The sequence below is a fragment of the Herpailurus yagouaroundi genome, unplaced genomic scaffold (assembly GCF_014898765.1).
Source record: "Herpailurus yagouaroundi ecotype Mexico unplaced genomic scaffold, PumYag 139, whole genome shotgun sequence".
Lineage (NCBI taxonomy): Eukaryota > Metazoa > Chordata > Mammalia > Carnivora > Felidae > Herpailurus > Herpailurus yagouaroundi.
The window spans coordinates 45,458,456-45,480,169 of NW_024412394.1; the positions used below are offsets into that span (position 1 = coordinate 45,458,456).

Genomic DNA, 21,714 nt, shown 5'->3' on the forward strand with positions numbered 1-21,714 from the left:
GGAAGGAAGGAAGGAAGGAAGGAAGGAAGGAAGGAAGGAAGGAAGGAGAAAGAAAGAAAGAAAGAAAGAAAGAAAGAAAGAAAGAAAGAAAGAAAGAAAGAGAAAGAAAGAAATGAGAAAGAAGAGAGAGAGAAAATAAATCCTGGAGAAATTTATGACTTTTGACAAAGATACAAATTACCAAAAATAACTCAAGAAAAGACAGATATTCTAAAGAAACTTAAGATATTTTTTAAATTGCCTAAGCCTAAATACTCCCCAAAACACAAAGACTAGAGAGTTTTACAGATGAAGTTATTCCAATCTTTGAGGAATAAATATTTAAATATTTATTAAATTTTCCAAAGAAAAAGTAGAAAGTTTTCCAATTATTTATACAAAGCCATGTAACAACGATTCCAAAATTTAACAGAAAACTATATCCCAATTTCACTCATAAATATTGATACAAAAATCATAAATAAAACACTACAAAATAAAATTAAACAATGTTTTAAAAGACCTCATTTATAAAAGCAAACATCAATTGTAGATTTGATTGGAAGAGTAAGAATCAAATGATACTTTCTTAACATGATCAAATATACTGTGCAAATAAAAAGCTAACATCCATGCAGGAGAGTGAAATTCTAGAAGGATTTACATCAAAGCAATGATGCTTAAATCACCATTATTACTTAACATTCCTCAAGACATATTAACTAATTTAATTAGACAAAATTATTACTAACATTATTTAAAATGATTAATAAAAAGAGATAAAATTTCATTGGTTTCACAATATAAAAGTTCCTCAGAAAGTTAAAACTTTATAGGGTACAGAACTACCCTATAATCCAGAAATTGCACTACTAGGTATTTACCCCAAGAATACAAAAGTATTTATTCAAAGGGATACGGCACCCTGATATTTATAGCAACATTATCTACAATAGCCAAAGTATGGAAACAGCCCAAATTCCACTGACTGATGAATGGATAAGGAAAATGTGGTATATATATATATATATATATAGGAATATTACTCAGCCACAAAAAAAAAGACAAATCTTACAATTTGCAATGCTAAGGGTGGAACTGGAGAATATTATGCTAAGTGATATAAGTCAGTCAGAGAAAGACAAATACCATATTATTTCACTCATATATGGAATTTAAAAAACAAAAGAAACAATCACAGGGAGGAAAAGAGATATAAACCAAGAAACAGACTCTTTAACTATAAAGAACAAACTGATGGTTACCAGAGGGGAGGTGGGCAAGAGGATGGGTGAAATAGGTGATGGGGATTAAAGAATGCACTTGTGATGAGCACCAGCTGTTTTTTGCTTTGTTTTGTTTTGTTTTAATGTTTGTTTATTTTTGAGAGAGAGACATAGAGCACGAGCAGGGGAGGGACAGAGAGAGAGGGAGTCACAAAATTTGAAGCAGGCGCCAGGCTCTGAGCTGTCAGCACAGAGCCCAACGCAGGGCTCAAACTCACAACTGTGAGATCATAGCCTTAGCCGAAATCAGACGCTTAACCGACTGAGCCACCCAGGCGCCCCAACCAGGTGTTGTATGTAAGTGTTGAATCACTAAATTGTACACCTGAAGCTAGTAGTACACTGTATGTTAACTATTTATATTTTAAATAAAAACTAAAAAAGAAAAAAAAAAGATTATCCAAAGTAATAAATAAATAAATAAATAAATAAATAAATAAATAAATAAACAAATAAGTCTTTTGACTGCAATCTAACTTAAAATTGCCAGCAGACCCATAGAACATTTCAGGAAAAAAAATTTTTCTGTGTGTAAGAAATTAAACTAATTATTATTTGGTATATTAAATTACATGGGAAGTATTGTCAAATAAGTAATATAAAAAACCCTCTTAGATAATATATAGGTAGATATATTATTAACATAAGCATCTTAGAATTATATAAAGCTCGTAGAAATCTGGGAAAAAAAACAAAAAAATTTTCATTAGTTTCAGATAATAAAATTTTATGTATGGAAAACCAAGAGAAGCAACTGGGGAAAAAACATTAGGAATACTAAGATAAACTAATAAGACTGTCACTGCAAAATGAAGATACAAAAAAAATCAACAGCTTGAACAATGATCAAAAATATAATGGGAAAATATCTAATTCCCAGTAGAAACAACAAAATGAACATAATACTTGGAAAAAATATAAGCTTATAATAGTCATGTATTTTTGAAACTAGGAAAATCTACTAAGAAAAATCTTGAGCAAATGGAACACCATACTCTTTTCTTAGATAAAAATATAAGTTTTCCTTAAATGAATGTATAAATCCAATACATTATCAATTATCAGATAGCAATTAATTACCTCTTGTCCAAATTCATTATTCATTGGCTGCTCTACAAAAATGGATCCAGATCCTTTAAATTTTATTTTTAAAATAAAAGGGGAAAAAAAGTTAGAGAGGGAGGGAGCCAAACCATGAGAGACTCTTAAAAACTGAGAACAGGGGTGCCTGGGTGGCGCAGTCGGTTAAGCGTCCGACTTCAGCCAGGTCACGATCTCGCGCTCCGTGAGTTCGAGCCCCGCGTTGGGCTCTGGACTGATGGCTCAGAGCCTGGAGCCTGTTTCCGATTCTGTGTCTCCCTCTCTCTCTGCCCCTCCCCCGTTCATGCTCTGTCTCTCTCTGTCCCAAAAATAAATAAAAAACGTTGAAAAAAAAAATTTTTTTTAATTTTATTTTTCTTTTGCCAGCTAACCAGTAGAGTGCACTTTGTCAAAGAGAAACTGTATGAGGAAGAGTTTTTGCCTCCTGGTTCCCTCCTGCTTACTCTCCAGACTCCTGCGAGTATAGAACTTCTCCAAAACCTAGCTCCTTCAGTGCACAGCCACCAGAAGATTCCTAGTACCACTGTCCTGACGAGATTTTGTTCACCTTCCAATGATCAGCTTTTCCTGGCACCTTGTGGTGCATACTTCCATCAAGTCCTACCAGTTCAGCATTGAAGCAACCTCTACCATCCAGTAAGCCAGTCTCTACCAATACCTGGATATCAGTGTGGGGGCTCTTCCTTGGCTTTACCTCATTTAGTGTAGGAGTGATGGCTGCTCCTTATATCTGCTATTCCTATATTCCTTAGAGTTTTGTTTACTTTTACGAGTCAATACCTTGTTGTTCTAATCCTCTGTTGAAATTAATAATTATTTACATTAAACTTTACCAATTCAAATCACTGTGTGGTTTCTCTCCTTTGACTGATACACTAATTAAATACCAAATAAGATTTTTTTAATATGAAATTTATTGTCAAATTGGTTTCCATACAACACCCAGTGCTCATCCCAACAGGTGCCCTCTTCAATACCAATCACTCACCCTCTCCTCCCTCCCACCACCCATCAACCCTCAGTTTGTTCTCAGTTTTTTTTTTTTTTAATTTTTTTTTTCAATGTTTATTTATTTTTGGGACAGAGAGAGACAGAGCATGAACGGGGGAGGGGCAGAGAGAGAGGGAGACACAGAATCGGAAACAGGCTCCAGGCTCTGAGCCATCAGTCCAGAGCCCGACGCGGGGCTCGAACTCCCGGACCGCGAGATAGTGACGTGGCTGAAGTCGGACGCCCAACCGACTGTGCCACCCAGGCGCCCCTCATTTTTGCTTTTAATTCCCTTGCCTTTGGAGATGTGTCAAGTAAGAAATTGCTGTGGCTGAGGTCAGAGAGGTTTTTTCCTGCTTTCTCCTCTAGGGTTTTGATGGTTTCCTGTCTCACATTCAGGTCCTTTATCCATTTTGAGTTTATTTTTGTAAGTGGTGTAAGAAAGTGGTCTAGTTTCATTCTTCTGTATGTTGTTGTCCAGTTCTCCCAGCACCATTTGTTAAAGAGACTGTCTTTTTCTCATTGGATATGCTTTCCTTCTTTGTCAAAGATTAGTTGGCCATACTTTTGTGGATCCAATTCTGGAGTCTCTATTCTATTCCATTGGTCTATGTGTCTGTTTTGTGCCAATACCATGCTGTCTTGATGATGACAGCTTTGTAGTAGAGGCTAAAGTCTGGGATTGTGATACCTCCTGCTTTGGTCTTCTTCTTCAATATCACTTTGGCTATTCGGGTTCTTTTGTGGTTCCATATGAATTTTAGGATTGCTTGTTCTAGTTTCGAGAAGAATGCTGGTGCAATTTTGATTGGGATTGCATTGAATGTGTAGATAGCTTTGGGTAGTAGTGACACTTTAACAATATTTATTCTTCAAATCCATGAGCATGGAATGTTTTTCCATTTCTTTATATCTTCAATTTCCTTCACAAGCTTTCTATAATTTTCAGCATACAGATCTTTTACATCTTTGGTTAGGTTTATTCCTAGGTATTTTATGATTCTTGGTGCAATTGTGAATGGGATCAGTTTCTTTCTTTGTCTTCTGTTGCTTCATTATTAGTGTATAAGAACGCAACTGATTTGCGTACATTAATTTTGTATCCTGCGACGTTGCTTAATTCACATATCAGTTCTAGCAGATTTCTGGTGGAGTGTGTCTGGTTTTCCATGTATAATATCATGTCATCTCCAAAAAGTGAAAGCTTGACTTCATCTTTGACAATTTTGATGCCTTTGATTTCCTTTTGTTGTCTGATTACTGATGCTGGAACTTCCACCACTATGTTAAACAACAGCGGTCAAAGTGGACATCCCTGTCGTGTTCCTGATCTCAGGGGAAAGCTCTCAGTTTTTCCCCAATGAGGATGATATTTGCTGTGGGCTTTTCATAAATGGCCTTTATGATGTTTAAGTATGTTCCTTCTATCCTGAGTTTCTCGAGGATTTTTATGAAGAAAGAATGCTCAATTTTGTCAAATGCTTTTTCTGCATCAATTGACAGGATCATATGGTTCTTTTCTTTTATTAATGTGATGTATCACATTGATTTTCTAATTTTGAACCAGCCCTGCAGCCCAGAAATGAATCCCACTTGATCACGGCGAATAATTCTTTTTATACACTGTTGAATTCAATTTGCTAGTATCTTATTGAGAATTTTTGCATCCATATTCATCAGGGATATTGGTTCTCTTTTTTTTACTGGGTCTCTGTCTGGTTTAGGAATCAAAGTAATGAGGGCTTCATAGAATGAGTCTGGAAGTTTTCCTTCCCTTTCTATTTTTTGGAAAAGCTTGAGAAGGATAGGTATTATCTCTGCTTTAAACGTCTGGTAGAACTCCCCTGGGAAGCCATCTGGTCCTGGACTCTTATTTGTTGGGAGATTTTTGATAACTGATTCAATTTATTCACTGGTTATGGATCTGTTCAAGTTTTCTATTTCCTCCTGTTTGAGTTTTGGAAGTGTGTGGGTGCTTATGAATTTGTCCATTTCTTCCAGGTTGTCCAGTTTGTTGGCATATAATTTTTCATAGTATTCCCTGATAATTGTTTGTATTTCTGGGGGATTGGTTGTAATAATTCCATTTTCATTCATGATTTTATCTATTTGGGTCATCTCTCTTTTCTTTTTGAGAAGCCTGGCTAGAGGTTTGTCAATTTTGTTTATTTTTTCAAAAAACCAACTCTTGGTTTCGTTGATCCGCTCTACAGTTGTTTTAGATTCTATACTGTTTATTTCTGCTCTGATCTTTATTATTTCTCTTCTTCTGCTGGGTTTGGAGTGTCTTTGCTGCTCTGCTTCTATTTCTTTTACGTATGCTGTTAGATTTTGTATTTGGGATTTTTCTTGTTTCTTGAGATAGGCCTGGATTGCAATGTATTTTCCTCTCAGGACTGCCTTCGCTGCATCCCAAAGCATTTGGATTGTTGCATTTTCATTTTCGTTTGTTTCCATTTTTTCTTAATTTCTTCTCTAATTGCCTGGTTGACCCATTCATTCTTTCGTAGGGTGTTCTTTAACCTCCATGCTTTTGGAGGTTTTCCAGACTTTTTCCTGTGGTTGATTTCAAGCTTCATAGCATTGTGGTCTGAAAGTATGCATGGTGTGATTTCAATACTTGTATACTTATGAAGGGCTGTTTTGTGACCCAGTATGTGGTCTATCTTGGAGAATGTTCCATGTGCACTCGAGAAGAAAGTATATTCTGTTGCTTTGGGATGCAGAGTTCTAAATACATCTGTCAAGTCCATCTGATCCAATGTATCATTCAGGGCCCTTGTTTCTTTATTGATCCTGTGTCTAGCTGATCTATCCATTTCTGTAAGTGGAGTGTTAAAGTCCCCTGCAATTACCACATTCTTATCAATAAGGTTGCTTATGTTTGTGAGTAATTGTTTTATATACTTGGGGGCTCCCGTATTTGGCGCATAGACATTTATAATTGTTAGCTCTTCCTGATGGATAGCCTCTGTAATTATTATATAATGCCCTTCTTCATCTCTTGTTACAGCCTTTAATTTAAAGTCTAGTTTGTCTGATATAAGTATGGCTACTCCAGCTTTCTTTCGACTTCCAGTGGCATGATATACAGTTCTCCATCCCCTCACTTTCAATCTGAAGGTGTCCTCAGGTCTAAAATGAGTCTCTTGTAGACAGCAAAGAAATGGGTCTTGTTTTTTTTATCCATTCTGATACCCTATGTCTTTTGGTTGGCGCATTTAGTCCATTTACATTCAGTGTTATTATTGAAAGATATGGGGTTAGAGTCATTGTGATGTCTTAGGTTTCATGCTTATAGTGATGTCTCTGGTACTTTGTGGTCTTTGCAACATTTCACTCAGAGAATCCCCCTTAGGATCTCTTGTAGGGCTGGTTTAGTGGTGATGAATTCCTTCAGTTTTTGTTTGGGAAGACCTTTATCTCTCCCTCTGTTCTGATTGACACACTTGCTGGATAAAGGATTCTCGGCTGCATATTTTTTCTGATCATCACATTGAAGATTTCCCGCCATTCTTTCTGGCATGCCAAGTTTCAGTAGATAGGTCTGCCACTACTCTTATGTGTCTACCTTTGTAAGTTAGAGCCTGTTTATCCCTAGCTGCTTTTAGAATTCTCTCTTTACCCTTGTATTTTGCCAGTTTCACTATGATGTGTCGTGCAGAAGATTGATTCAAGTTATGTCTGAAGGGAGTTCTCTGTGCCTTTTGTATTTCAATGCCTTTTTCCTTCCCCAGATCAGGGAAGTTCTCAGCTATAATTTGTTCAAGTAAACCTTCAGCCCCTTCCTCTCTCTCTTCCTCTTCTGGAATTCCTATTATACGGGTATTGTTCCATTTGATTGCATCACTTAGTTCTCTAATTCTCCCCTCATACTCCTTGATTTTTTTAATCTCTTTTTCTCAGCTTCCTCTTTTTCCACAATTTTATCTTCTAATTCACCTATTCTCTCCTCTGCCTCTTCAATACGTGCTATGGCCACCTCCATTTTATTTTGCACCTCATTTATAGCATTTTTAAGCTCCTCATGACATTTCTTAGTCCCTTGATCTCTGTAGCAATAGATTCTCTGCTGTCCTCTATGCTTTTTTTCAAGTCCAGCGAATAATTTTATGACTATTATTCTAAATTCTTGTTCTATTATATTGCTTAAATCATTTTTGATCAATTCGTTAGTTGTTGCTACTTCCTAGAGTTTCTTTTGAGGAGAGTTCATCCGTCTCATTTTCTTGGGTAGTTCCTGCAGTGGCTCGACACTGCAGGGCACTTCCCCTGTACTGTCTGGAGTAACTTGTGTCGGTGGGTGGGGCCGCAGTCAGACCCAATGTCTGCCCCCAGCCCAGTGCTGGGGCCACAGTCAGTCTGGTGTGTACCTTATCTTCCCCTCTCCCAGAGGGAGGACTCACTGTGGAGTGGTTGGCCCCTGTCTAGGCTACTTGCACATTGCCAGGTTTGTGGTGCTGCTTCGATGGGATCTGGCATATTAGCCAGGGTGGTTCCGCAAGGTGCACAGCTGTGGGAGGGGCAGGCTTAGCTTGCTTTGCTGCTGGTGGTCCCCTGCAGGAGGGGCCCTGCAGCACCAGGAGGGAGGCAGACCCGTCAGAGGGATGGATCCACAGAAGCACAGCGTTTGGTGTTTGCACGGTGCAAGCAAGTTTGGTGACAGGAACTGGTTCCCTTTGGAATTTTGGCTGGGGGATGGGAGAGGGATATGGCGCTTGCCAGAGCCTTTGTTCCCCGCCGAGCTGAGCTCTGTCTTCTGGGGCTCAGCAACTCTCCCTCCCAGTGTCCTCTCACCCTCCCAGCTCTCCAAGAGCAGAGCTGTTGACCTTTAACATTCCGGATATTATGTCCCACTGGCTATCAGAACTTATGCAGTCTGGCCCCTCCACTTTTGCAAGCCAGACTCGGGGGCTGTGCCTTGCCGGGTGGGCTGCCCCTCCACCGTCCCGGTTCCCTCCTGCCAGTCCATGTAGCACGCACCGCCTCTCTGCCCTTCTTCTGTGGGACTCTTGTCTACGCTTGGCTCCAGAGAGTCTGCTCTGCTAGTCTTCTGGCAGTTTTCTGGGTTATTTAAGCATATGTGGGTGGAATCTAAGCGATCAGCAGGACGAGGTAAGCCCAGCGTCCTCCTACACTGCCATCTTCCAGGTATTCTCCCAAATAAGATTTTTGTGAACTGGATAAAATTATTCTTAAGCTCTTTGGAAAAAAATAAACAAATGAGAAGAGCTCAGAGATTTATTGAAAACAAGAGTAATGTATACAGATGGATTTGCTATAAAACCAATAAAGCTTAAACCTCAGGGTGCCACACCTGCATGGATCACTTTCAAGGCCCTGGGAGGGGTCTAGCAATGTATTTATATGCTCATATGATTTTGTTAGAATTTCACATGTAAGGTATTTTAACTGCAATTGGTTAAGACATCTATCTCTCTCTTTTTAAATGTTTATTAATTTTGAGAAAGTGAAAGCACACAAGCAAGTGGAGGAGGGGCAGAGAGAGAGGAAGAGAGAGAATCCCAAGCAGGCTCCATGTTGTCAGCACAGAGCCTGATGCAGTCCTGGATCTGAAGAACTGTGAGATCATGACCTGAGCCAAGATCATGAGTCAGACACTTAGCCGACTAAGCCACCCAGGTGCCCCAAGACCTCTCTTTTCATTCCAGTTCCTCTTCATCACACTTTCCCTTGTGATGGATAGTACTGGAGAGGACTTAGGAATTTTGAGAACCAGCTGAGAGAAAGCTGACTGGAAGATTCATTTAGTTTGGATGTAGTTGGATATATTTATGTGGTATTCAGTCACTTCAGCGTATAAGGTATAGGCTAACCATACTATGGGAATAGTTTCTAAAAACATTTTACTGTCTATTATGCCAACTCCTGCTGATTCAGGACATGAAAATACAATATGACAGTGATATCAACAACATATTTGTTAATGAATGCCAACATTTCAATAAATACATACTATCATTCATGGGGGGAAAAAACACTAATGCCTAAAATCTTACAGCTCATATATTAAAGAAATTTTGTGGAGGTTTATAGAAGTTGGGAAGCCAAACTTGAAGTTTCTCCCAATTTACATGGCATTACCAATGATAAGATATAAAGGTGAAAAAAATTTATTTCAGTTATAAGAAATTATAAACTTTAATTATAAAAATGTTTCAATAATAAAAAATATATGATAGAAAAAAGACTTTATTTTCCTTTCTCTATATAGAAAATTATATTATAAAATTATTTGATACGAAGAGATAATCAAAAAGTAAATAGTCAAAAAGTAGGGGGAAATCATTATAGAAAGGTGAGAGGCAACAGATAAAAATATTGATTGTTATCCAGCTGTTATGATGTTTGAAGTAATTATATTCCAAAATTCTGTAATTTGTGATGATTTTTTTCTCTTTCTAAATCAATATTCCTTTTTGTACTAATTTTTTGTGATTTTGTATTCTTTTTTTTTTTTTTCAACGTTTATTTTATTTTTGGGACAGAGAGAGACAGAGCATGAACGGGGGAGGGGCAGAGAGAGAGGGAGACACAGAATCGGAAACAGGCTCCAGGCTGTTGACAGTAAACTAGGAGTTCTACTAGATTTTAATGGCAACAATAATTGGTACTTCAGTCAAAATATACAAGCTGATAAATGAAACATAATCAAGGCTAAAATACATATAAAAATTTCTTTTGTAAAAAGTTGCATTACCTATACATTGGGAAAAGATAAAACTATTCAATGACAGAATTGAGTCACCTGGCAAATCTTTTGGGAAAAGAATAAAAGTTAATCCCTACGTCACTCCTTAGACCAGAATAAATTCTGGTTGGATCAATTATTTAAAATGAAACTATAAAGACTGTGGAAGAAAATACAAGAGAAAACTTAATTTTGCCTAAGTACAACATGAAACCCAGAGACCAAAATGGAAAAATAGATAAACTTGACTACATGAAAATATGAAAGATGTTTGGTTCAGTGGAGAAGATAAAGAGGAATAAGACAAGGCCCAAAGGTTATGCTGTCATATGACTGTGTAATATAGGGAAATTCCTAAATCTTAGACAATTAGGCTAAAGATTTGAAGAAAAGAGAAGAGGCATGAGCTCAGTGGATGGCTCAAAGCTGAAAAATGATAACATGTTAATTAAGAGTCATAAAATAACTTACAATATTCTAATGTTTACCTAAAAGATTGGCAAACATCTTGACTTCTCCTTCATGAGTTTTTAGGTCAGATTTTTTTTTAATTAAAATATAAATCCAGGGGCACCTTGGCAGCTCAGTCAGTTGAGTGTCTGACTCTTGATCTCTGCTCAGGTCATGATCTTATGGTTCGTGAGTTCAAGGCCTATGTCAGGCTCTGCTCTGTCAGTGCAGAGCCTGCTTGGGATTCTGTCTCTCCCTCTCTCTACCCCTCCCTTGTTCTTTCTCTCTCTCTTTCAAAATAAATAAACTTTAAAAAAAAACCATACATCTAATGATTAAAAATAAGTTGATGGGAATTCATTATGCTGAAAATTCCTCCCTTTGTCAATTTTACTGTAAGATATCCATTCATTCAAGTGATAAGTATATTAGTTTGCTCTGTGCGATGGTTACATATTAGTAAACCCAGGGAGGGGGAGTTAGATTTTAAATTTTTTAAGAAAAATGGATGAAACACAATAATGTTCTAAAATCCAAACTGAAATAATAAAAACATTATTAAAATCCTTAATTATCAAACCTTAGGGGACATTTACAGTTCAAGGCCCCTTCTCTTTAAGAGTTAAAGGATTAAGTGAAGGATCAAAAAACCACAGAACATTTTTCAAAGATAGCTATCATGAACAAAATCAAATAGACATGGGGTGTGGGATGATGCATAATGAAGTAGGAAGTTTCTGTTTCTCTGCTGGACAAGTTTCAGTATAATTGCTTTTTGTTGCAAAAAAAAAAAAAAATCTTGAGAAGTACTTCCATGATGGCAGGAAACAAGCTCCCCAAATATAGTTCTCTATAAAAATAATAACAGCACCAGTAAAACTGTCAAAATCAGCTTTTTTCAGAATTCTGGAAATTAACCAAAGGCTTGCAGTAATCCAATTTTTCTTCTTTTCTCAAGAAAAAAGTCTGAATATCTGTTTAAAAAAAAAAAGCATTGTGGAATCTTTAATTTGCCCTATTCCTATCCACATAGTAGTCTTGAAACCCAACAGATTTGCAATCACAGCAGCCGTTACACCAGTAGCCTAGAAGTCACTGAGATGGCAGAACAGGTTTAGCACTCCCCAAAAACCTCCATTCCCAAAGAATTGCCATCATATGACCTAAGTGGCAGCTCTCTGGAAATCCCCACTAACGGGGCTTCTTTTTTGACCTAACTCAGCACTTGCTCAGTGGAATAGCCTTTTCCCAACAGTGCTTGTCAAAAAAAAAAAAAATGCATGGCAATTATTTAACATCACAGCTGTTTAAGATAGCACTAACAGTTGAGCAAATAAGAGGCTGACCAGGAAAATTTTAAAGGAGAAGCTAGTGAATAAGGAGTCCTTAGGGACTTTGAAAAGCTCAACATATTCCTGGGAATCTAAAAGGTCATGCACATGCAGAGATGTGAGTATGCCAGGAAAGATCTTAGAAGGTCCTAATATTTTCACCTCTGGCTAGCCTTGAGATTCTGTACAAACAGAAAATGAAGGCTAAGGAAGAGTTGCAAAAACTGCCTATCAGAATGCTGAAAGTATGCCCCAACAGGCATAGAAAATCCCTGAGCAAAGGCTAGGAGACTTTCCAGTTCAAGGCATTTAAGGATATTTCTGTCCAATCATTAGCTGATCATTAAGTTAACTGAGCAAAAACTTCAGTGGCCATATACAACAGAGAATATACACTTTACACAATTAGTTCAGGAAAGTCTTTAGAGAATTAGTTCAGAAAATAAACAGCAACAACAATCACCATCACAACCACAAACAACAACAACAAACCCTGGTTGGTGGAAGGGATGGTCTCATTTTCAAAGTTACCATATTATATTATCTTAAATGTCCAATATTTGTTTAAAAGTTTATAAGACATGCAAAGAAATAGGAAAGTATGATCCATACCAAGAGGATAAAAAAATAGCTAATGGAAACTGTCCTTGATGGGGCTCAAATGTTGGACTTATTAGACAAAACCTTTAAATCATCTATTATAAATACATTCATAGAACTAAAAAACTAAAAGAACATATGAGAACATCTCATCCAATAAATAATACCAATAAATAGCAATTATTCAAAATAAATAAATAACAGAACCAAATAGAAATTCTGGAGCTGAAAAGCACAATAACTGAAATGAAAAATCAGTAGAAGAGCTCAACAACAAATCTGAGTTGGCTGCAAAAAGTATCAACAAACTTAAAGATGGGTTAATAGAAACTATCTAGTCTGAGGAACAGAAAGAAAATACAATGATGAAAAATAATAAACAGTGTCTCAAAGACTTGTGAGACATGATTAAGTGTAATGGCATTCACAGGATGAGAGCGCCTGAAAGAAAGAGAAGAGGGGATAGAAAGTCTATTTGAAGAAATAAGGGACAAAATTTCTCAAATTTGATGAAAATCAAAAATTAACACATCCAAGAAGCTCAAGAAACTCCAATTAGATCCACACTTGACACATCATAGTCAAACTATTAAAAGACAAAAACACAGGGCACATGGGTGGCTCAATAGGTTAAGCGTCTGACTCTTGATTTCAGGTCAGGTCACAATCTCATGGTTCATGAGATCAAGCCCTACATCTGGCTCTGAACTGACAGAAAATAATTCACAAATGGAATTTAAAAATGAGGAGGTATTAAAATGGTACACTAGAAAATGACAACGCGTTCCTGGATGGCTCAGTCAGTTGAGCATCTAGCTCTCAATTTCATCTCAGGTCATGATCCCAGGGTCATGGCCTGAGTCAGGCCTCCATGCTGAGCATGGAGCCTACTTGGGATTCTCTCTCTCTCTTCCTATGCCCCTTTCCCCAACTCACACACACTCTCTTTCTAAAATAATTTAAAAAAATTGAAAACAACAAAAATGAAGGTAGTAATGGAAGGACAAAGGAACAAGAAAGATATAATAAATATAGAAAACAAAGAGCACAATGACAGATATGAATCTTACCAAACTGGTTATTAGATTACATATAAAAGCAGGATTTGGGAGAATGGAGGAAAAAAAATCCATGATCAAACTATATGCCATCCACAGAAGACAAATTTTAGATTCAAAGACAAAAATAAGTTGAAAATAAAAGGATGAGAAAAGAGATATATGCATAGAGTATGGAGTATCCAAAAACCTGGAGTGGCTGTACTAATATCAGACAAAATAGACTGTAAGACAAAAGAACATTTTATAGTAATAAAAGAGTAAATTTATCAGAAATAAGTGACAGTTATAAACATGTATGCATATAATAACAAAACCTAAAAATGTGTGAAGTAAAAAGTTACAAAACTGCAAGGAGAAATGGTCAATTCAACAATAACAATTGGAGACTTCAAAAATGAATAGTACAACTAGGCAGAAGATCAAAAAGGAAATAGAAGACCTGAAAACACCATAAACCAACTAGACATAACAGACATTTAAATAACACTCCACCCAACAACAATAGGATGTACATTTTTTTAAGCTTATTTATTTATTTTGAGAGAGAGAACAAGTGGGGTTGATGCAGAGGGAGAGAGGGGAGAGAGAGAGAATCCAAAGCAGGCAACATACCACCAGTGCAGAGCTTGATGTGGAGCTGAAACTCACAAACCATGAGATTATGACCTGAGCCAAAACCAAGAGTCAGACACTTAACCGACTGAGCTACCCAGGCATCCCAACAGAATGTACATTATTTTCAGACACACACAGAATATTCTCCAGGATAGATCATATGCTAGGTCATAAAACAAGCCTCCATACATTCACAAAGATTTCAATCATACAAAGCATGTCCTCCAACCACAGTGGAATAAAATTAGAAGTCAATAAATAAAGAAAATATGGGAAATTCATAAATACATGAAAATTAAGCATCATACTCCTATATAATCAATAGGTCAAAGAAGAAATCATAAAAGAAATTATTAAGTATGCTGAGATTAATGACCATGAAACCGTAAAAATGAGATGCAGTGAAGGCAGTGTATACAGGTAAATTTATAGCTGTGCATGCCTGTGTTAAATCAATAACTTAATGTTTTAACTTAAGAAACTAGGAAAATAAATGCAAACTAAGCCTAAAGCAAGGATAAAGAAGAAAATAATGAAGAGTGGAAATAAGTGAAATAGAAAATAAAAGCTAATAGAAAAAAATCTTCTAAGTTCTTCTAAAAGATCCAAAAAATGACAAACCATTAGCTAGAATGACCAAAAAAAAGTAAGAAATAAAAATAAAAAACTGAAATTAGTTCCTTAAATCTGGAATGAAAGAAAGAACATTATTCTCAACCTTATACAAAGAAAAGAATCATAATTACATGCCAACAAATTAGATAACCTAGATGAAATGGAGAAATTCCCAAAAAGGTACAAACTACTGAAACTGACTCAAGAAAAAAAATAAAAGAAAATCTGAATAGGCCAATAGGAAGTTAAGAGACTGAATTAATAATAAAAATCTTCCCGGGGCACCTGGGGGCTCAGTTGGTTGAGCGTCTGACTTTGACTCAGGCCAGGATCTCACAGTTCGTGGGTTCGAGCCCTGCGTCAGGCTCTGTGCTGAGAGCTAGGGGCCTGGAGCCTGTTTCGGATTCTGTGTCTCCTTCTCTCTGCCCCTTCCCTGCTCATGCCTCTGTCTCTCTCTGTCTCTCAAAAATGAATAAACGTTAAAAAAAGATAAAAAAAAAAAATCTTCCCACAAAGAAAAGCCTAGACTCAGATGGCTTCACTAATGAATTCTCCCAAATATTTAAAGTGAAATTAACACAAATTCTTCACAAATTCTCCTAAAAAATAGAAGTATGAAAATTTCCCAGTTCAATCTATAAGGTCATCATTACCCTGATATTGCAATCAGACAAAAACATGACAAGAGAAGAAAACTACAAACCAATATCTCTTATGAATATAGACATAAAAATTCTCAACAAAATACTATCAAACAGAATCCAAGAGATTATATATCATGACACAATGAAATTTATCATACTTTTTTAAAGGCCTGAACTGATAGGCAATGGAAAGATAACTCTTTGTGGATTGATTCTGGACCAGTTTGGGGGTTAAAGAGGTGAGTCTCTAAGATCAGGTTAACTTTATATTAATAATTCTAATGAAAATGGGATTAAGTTTCTCAGAACATTCATGACTTATTTTAAAGATTTTATTTTTTTTAAGTAATCTCCATACTCAATGTAGGGCTCGAATTCACAACCCCAAGATCAAGAGTCGTATGCTCCACCAACTGAGCCAGGCACCCCATGACCTATTTTAAAGCTTCTCAACCTAAAAGCCTCCCAGCTAAAGGAAATCCAGGGTAAACAATTTTGTAAAAACACACAGAAGTCTATGGAAATGATACAAATGTGTTAACAATTGAAACCAAGGTTATTTCTTTACCTACCAGCTTTGTGATCTTCAGCAAGACACTTATACTCTCAAATCCTCAGTTGCCCCTTCTGTAAAACAGAGATAACAAAACCCTTCATAAGGTTGTTGCAGCCATTAAATGAGATTTAATAGGTTGATGTATAGTGCTAGGCACATGGGAAGGATCGGATGGATGCTGGCTGTTGCAGGTTGCCCTTGTGACCTATGTTCCTTATTCTGAAAAGGGAAGGGGAAAGCTCAGGTGTACTAATGTCTGTCTGTCCTTCATGTCAACCTGCTACTCTTAAATGGGAGTGGAGAAGGCTCAGCTCCCCACAGAATTGTTCCTCCAGCTCCAGTTGGTACCTACCACTTCCTCTACCATTTCCCTGTCAATCATTTATAGGGGTAGGGTGTGTACTTCCAGCTCTTCCTCTGTCCTCAGGGAAGCCCTGCTCCTAGGCCTGCATCACCAACTACCATGTCACTATATGGCAATCTCTCAGGAACCTGTTTTGTAAGCTTTGGAAAGTGGATTATTACATCATTTCTTCTTATGTAAAATGAGAAATTAAACCACAGGAGAACCGAGTCCTGCCCAAGGTTTCAGATAGTATGCTTTTTCATTCGGAAGAGATAAAAAATATATACAATTTTGAGTCATCAAGGTTAGATAGCCAGACAGACCTGGCAAAGCTGAACTAAACAAAGTGTTTCATCTCTCTGTGATTTATTATCCTCAACTTTAAAAAGACTACTGTGAAAATTCACAAAACAGTAAAGATAAATTGTCCACCACAAGACTTGGTGGTTTGGAGACGGTGCTTCTTAAAAGCTTGCCCCTCATCATTTTTCTTAGTTTAAAAAATTCGTCTTTTTTTAAAGGTTTTATTTAAATTCCAGTTAGTTAACATACAGTGTAGTATTTGTTTCACGTATAGAATTTAGTGACTCAACACCCAGTGCTCACCATCACTAGTGCACTCCTTAATCCCCATCACCTATTTACCCCATGCCTCCACCCACCTCCCCTCTGGCAACCAACAGTTTGTTCTCTACAGTTAAGAGTCTCTTTCTTGGTTTGCATCTCTCTCTTTTTTCCCTTGGCTCATTTGCTTTGTTTCTTAAATTCCACATATGAGTGAAATCAAATGGTATTTGTCTTCCTCTGACTGACTTCTCTCACTTAGCATAATACTCTCTAGCTCCATGCACGTTGTTGCAAATGACAAGATTTCATTCTTTTTTGTGGCTAATATTCCATTGTACATATGTACCACATTTTCCTTTTCTTTTTACTTTTTAATGTTTATTTTTGAGAGAGAAAGAGACAGAGTGCAAGAGGAGGAGGGGCAGAGAGAGAGGGAGTCACAGAATCCAAAGCAGGCTCCAGGCTCCGAGCTGTCAGCACAGAGCCTGACACAGGACTTGAACTCACGAACCATGAGATCATGACCTGAGCTGAAGTCTGACACTTAACCAACTGAGCCACCCAGGCACCACTGGTAGCACATTGCCTTTACCCAGTCGACGGACACTTGGGCTGTTTCCATAGTTTGGCTACTGTAGATAATGCTGTTATAAACATGGGGATGCATGTATCTCTCTGAATTAGTATTTTTGTATTCTTTGAGTAAATACATAGTGGTGCAATTGCTAGACTGTAGAGTAGTTCTATTTTTAACTTTTTGAGGAACCTCCATACTGTTGTCCAGAGTGGCAGGACTTCATCAAAATAAAAAGCTTCTGCACAGTGAAGGAAACAATCAACAAAAGTAAAGGCAACCTATGGAATGGGAGAAAATATTTCCAGATGACATATCAGATAAAGAGTTGGTATTCAAAACATATAAAGAACTTATATGTATTTTTTTTTATTTTTTCTTTAAAACTTACATAATTGTGTTTTAAAGAAAATCTATGTAGCTATGTTTGAAAACATATGTGGCTATATTTTAAAGAAAAAATACAAACAGTACATGGGTTTTCCCACAACTGGTTATACTCTTCCAAATTTCTAGGTTCCTGGGAGAAAAAAAAAGTCATGGGGCACCTGGGTGGCTCAGTTAAGCGGCTGACTTCGGCTCAGGTCATGATCTCATGATTCATGAGTTTCAGCCCTGCATCGGGCTCTGTGCTAACAGCTCAGAGCCTGGAACCTGCTTCAGATCTGTGTTTCTGTCTCTCTCTGCCCCTACCCTGCTCACGTTCTGTCTCTCTCTCTGTCAAAAATAAATAAATTTTTAAAATATATATTAAAAAAAGAAAAAAAAAGTCATGACACAAATAAAAGGTAGTTTTTATTAGAAATAATAATTAATGGAGGGGCCAAGATGGTGGAGAAGAATGGAACTTTTTTTTGCCTGTCTTGTCCCTGAAATGCAGCTAGATCAAGGCCAAACCATCTTGCACACCTAGAAAACTGATTTGAGGATTAACACAACAATATGCACAACTTTAACCACAGAACTTGGCAGTCTTTTACTTCCTTCAAAATGATGAAATGAAGGAATTCATCCCTAAAGAAAGAACAGGAGGGGCGCCTGGGTGGCGCAGTCGGTTAAGCGTCCGACTTCAGCCAGGTCACGATCTCGTGGTCCGGGAGTTCGAGCCCCGCGTCAGGCTCTGGGCTGATGGCTCAGAGCCTGGAGCCTGTTTCCGATTCTGTGTCTCCCTCTCTCTCTGCCCCTCCCCCGTTCATGCTCTGTCTCTCTCTGTCCCAAAAATAAATAAACGTTGAAAAAAAAAATTTAAAAAAAAAAGAACGAACAGGAAAAAATAACAGCCAGGGACTTAACACAGATAACGGGCAAGATGTCTAAACCAGAATTTAGAATCACAATAAAAAGAATACTAGCTGGAGTTAAAGAAAGCATAGAATCCCTTTCTGTGGAGATAAAAGAAGTAAAAATCTAGTCAGGATGAAAATAAAAATGCTGTAACTGAGCTGCAATCCTAATGGATGCCACAGTGGCAAGGATGGATGAAGTAAGTCAGCGATATAGAAGACAAATTTATGGAGAATAATGAAGCAGAGAAAAAGAGGGAAACTAAGGCAAAAGAGCATAATATAAGAAGTAGAGAACTCAGTGACTCATTAAAAAGGAATAGCATCTGAATCATAAGGGTCCCAGGAAATGAAAAAAGATAAAAAGGGGTAGAAGGTTTCTGTGAGAAAATCATAGCAGAAAACTTTTCTGACCTAGGGAAAGACACAGACATCAAAATCCAGGAAGCACAGAGAACTCCCATTAGATTCAACAAAAACCGACATCAACAAGGCATATCATAGTCAAATTCACAAAATAGTCAGGCAAGGAAAAAATCATGAAAGCAGCAAGGGGAAAAAAAAGTCCTTAACCTACAAGGGAAGCCAGATCAGGTTTGCAGCAGACCTATCCACAGAAACTTGGCAGGCTAGAAAGGAGTGGCAGGATATATTCAATGTGCTGAACTGGAAAAATATGCAGCCAAGAATTCTTTTTTTTTTTTTTTTTTAATTTTTTTTTCAACGTTTATTCATTTCTGGGACAGACAGAGACAGAGCATGAACGGGGCAGGGGCAGAGAGAGAGGGAGACACAGAATCGGAAACAGGCTCCAGGCTCTGAGCCATCAGCCCAGAGCCCGACGCGGGGCTCGAACTCACTCACGGACCGTGAGATCATGACCTGGCTGAAGTCGGACGCTCAACCGACTGCGCCACCCAGGCGCCCAAGAATTCTTTATCTAGCAAGGCTGTCATTCAAAATAGAAGAGATAAGAATTTTCCCAAACAAAAACTAAAGGAGTTCGTGACCACTAAACCAGCCCTGCAAGAAATTTTAAGGGGGAATCTCTCAGGGGAGAAAAGACAGGGAAAAAAAAAAAAGACCAAAAGCAACAAAGACTAGAAAGAACCAGAGAACACCACCAGAAACTCCAACTTTACAGGCAACATAATGACAATAAATTCATACCTTTCAGTTCTCACTCTAAATATCAGTGGACTGAAACCTCCAATCAAAAGACATAGGTTAACAGAATGGATGAGAAAACAAGATCCATCTATATGCTATTTACAAGAGACCCACTTTAGACCTAAAGACACCTTCAGATTGAAAGCAAGGGGATGGAGGAGGTTCTCTGAGTTTGCTTCCAAATGCATCTGCAATTCAATATGTCTAACCAATCCCCCCCCACAAACTAAGCCCTCCAACCCCAATAACCCCTGAGTCTTTGACATGGACATTGGAGGAGAGCGAGTTGGGTGAATTGTCTTAGAATTGTTTGCAGATATTGTACTGAAAACTGCAGAAAATTTTCGTGCATTGTGTACAGAGAAAAAGGCATTGGACCCACCACTGGGAAACCTCTCCATTTCAAAGGATGTCCTTTCCATCGAATTACTAAGAAATTTATGATTCAGGGTAGAGACTTCTCAAATCAAAATGGGACAGGCAGAGAAAGTATTTGTGGTGGAAAACTTGAAGATGAAAATTTCTATTATAAGCATGACCAGGAAGGCTTATTGAGCATGGCAAATGCAGGCTGCAATACAAATGGTTCTCAGTCCTTTATCACAACAGTTCTGACTCCTCATTTGGATAGGAAACATGTGGTATTTGGCCACATAATTAAAGGAATGGGTGTGGTAAGGATACCGGAAAATGTATAAGTGAAAGCTGAAAAACCTGCCAAATTGTGTGTTACTGCAAAATGAGGAAATTGAAGAAAGGGGATGACTGGGGCATATTCCCAAAAGATGGCTCTGGTGACAGTCATCCAGATTTCCCTAAGGAAGCAGATAGAGACTTAAAAGATGTAGATAAATTTTTACTAATAACAGAAAACTTAAAAAATATTGGAAATACTTTTTTCAAATCCTAGAACTGGGAGATGGCCATTAAAATATATACAAAGGTTTTAAGATACGTGGAAGGTTCAAAGGCTGTTATTGAGAAAGCAGATAGATCGAAGCTGCAACCTACAGCTTTAGGCTGTGTTCTGAATATTGGTGCTTGTAAACTGAAGATGTCAAATTGGCAGGGAGCGATTGACAGTTGTTTGGAGGCTCTTGAAATAGACCCATCAAATACGAAAGCATTGTACCACAGAGTTCACGGATGGCAAGGATTAAAAGAATACGATCAAGTTTTAGCTGATCTTAAGAAAGCTCAGGAGAGAGCAGGGAAGATAAATCTATCCAGGCAGAACTGCTGAAAGCCAAACAAGAGATAAAGGCACAGAAAGATAAAGAGAAGACAGCGTATGCACAAATGTTTGCCTAATAAGGAATTCAGTTTTACTTAAATATACATTGATTGTATAAAGGCAATAAGAAAATTTAAAGGTTTCTGTCTGTTACAGATGATCCCTGATACTTCAGTTTCTCATTGTTTACAGTTTAGGAATACCGAAAAGGGTTCACTCTTTTTTTTTTTTTTTTTTTTTTTTTTTTTTTAAAAAAAGGTTCACTCTTGGGGCACCTGGGTGGCGCAGTCGGTTAAGTGTCCGACTTCAGCCAGGTCAGGATCTCGCGGTCCATGAGTTTGAGCCCCGCGTCAGGCTCTGGGCTGATGGCTCGGAGCCTGGAGCCTGGAGCCTGTTTCCGATTCTGTGTCTCCCTCTCTCTCTGCCCCTCCCCCGTTCATGCTCTGTCTCTCTCTCTCTGTCCCAAAAATAAATAAACGTTGAAAAAAAAATTTTTTTTTAGAAAAAGGTTCACTCTTAATAAAACAGTGTTACAAAATACAAAAAAAAGAAAAAAAGAAAAGAAAAGAAAAGAAAAGAAAAGAAAAGAAAAGAAAAGAA

The 21,714-nt window shown here is 37.6% G+C and overlaps 1 pseudogene; it reads left to right on the forward strand.

Moving 5' to 3' along the window:
* The window catches only part of LOC121030061 (peptidyl-prolyl cis-trans isomerase D-like), a 22,543-nt pseudogene extending 1,291 nt beyond the window's left edge, over positions 1 to 21,252 (forward strand).
* Positions 21,253 to 21,714: the final 462 nt, after the last annotated feature.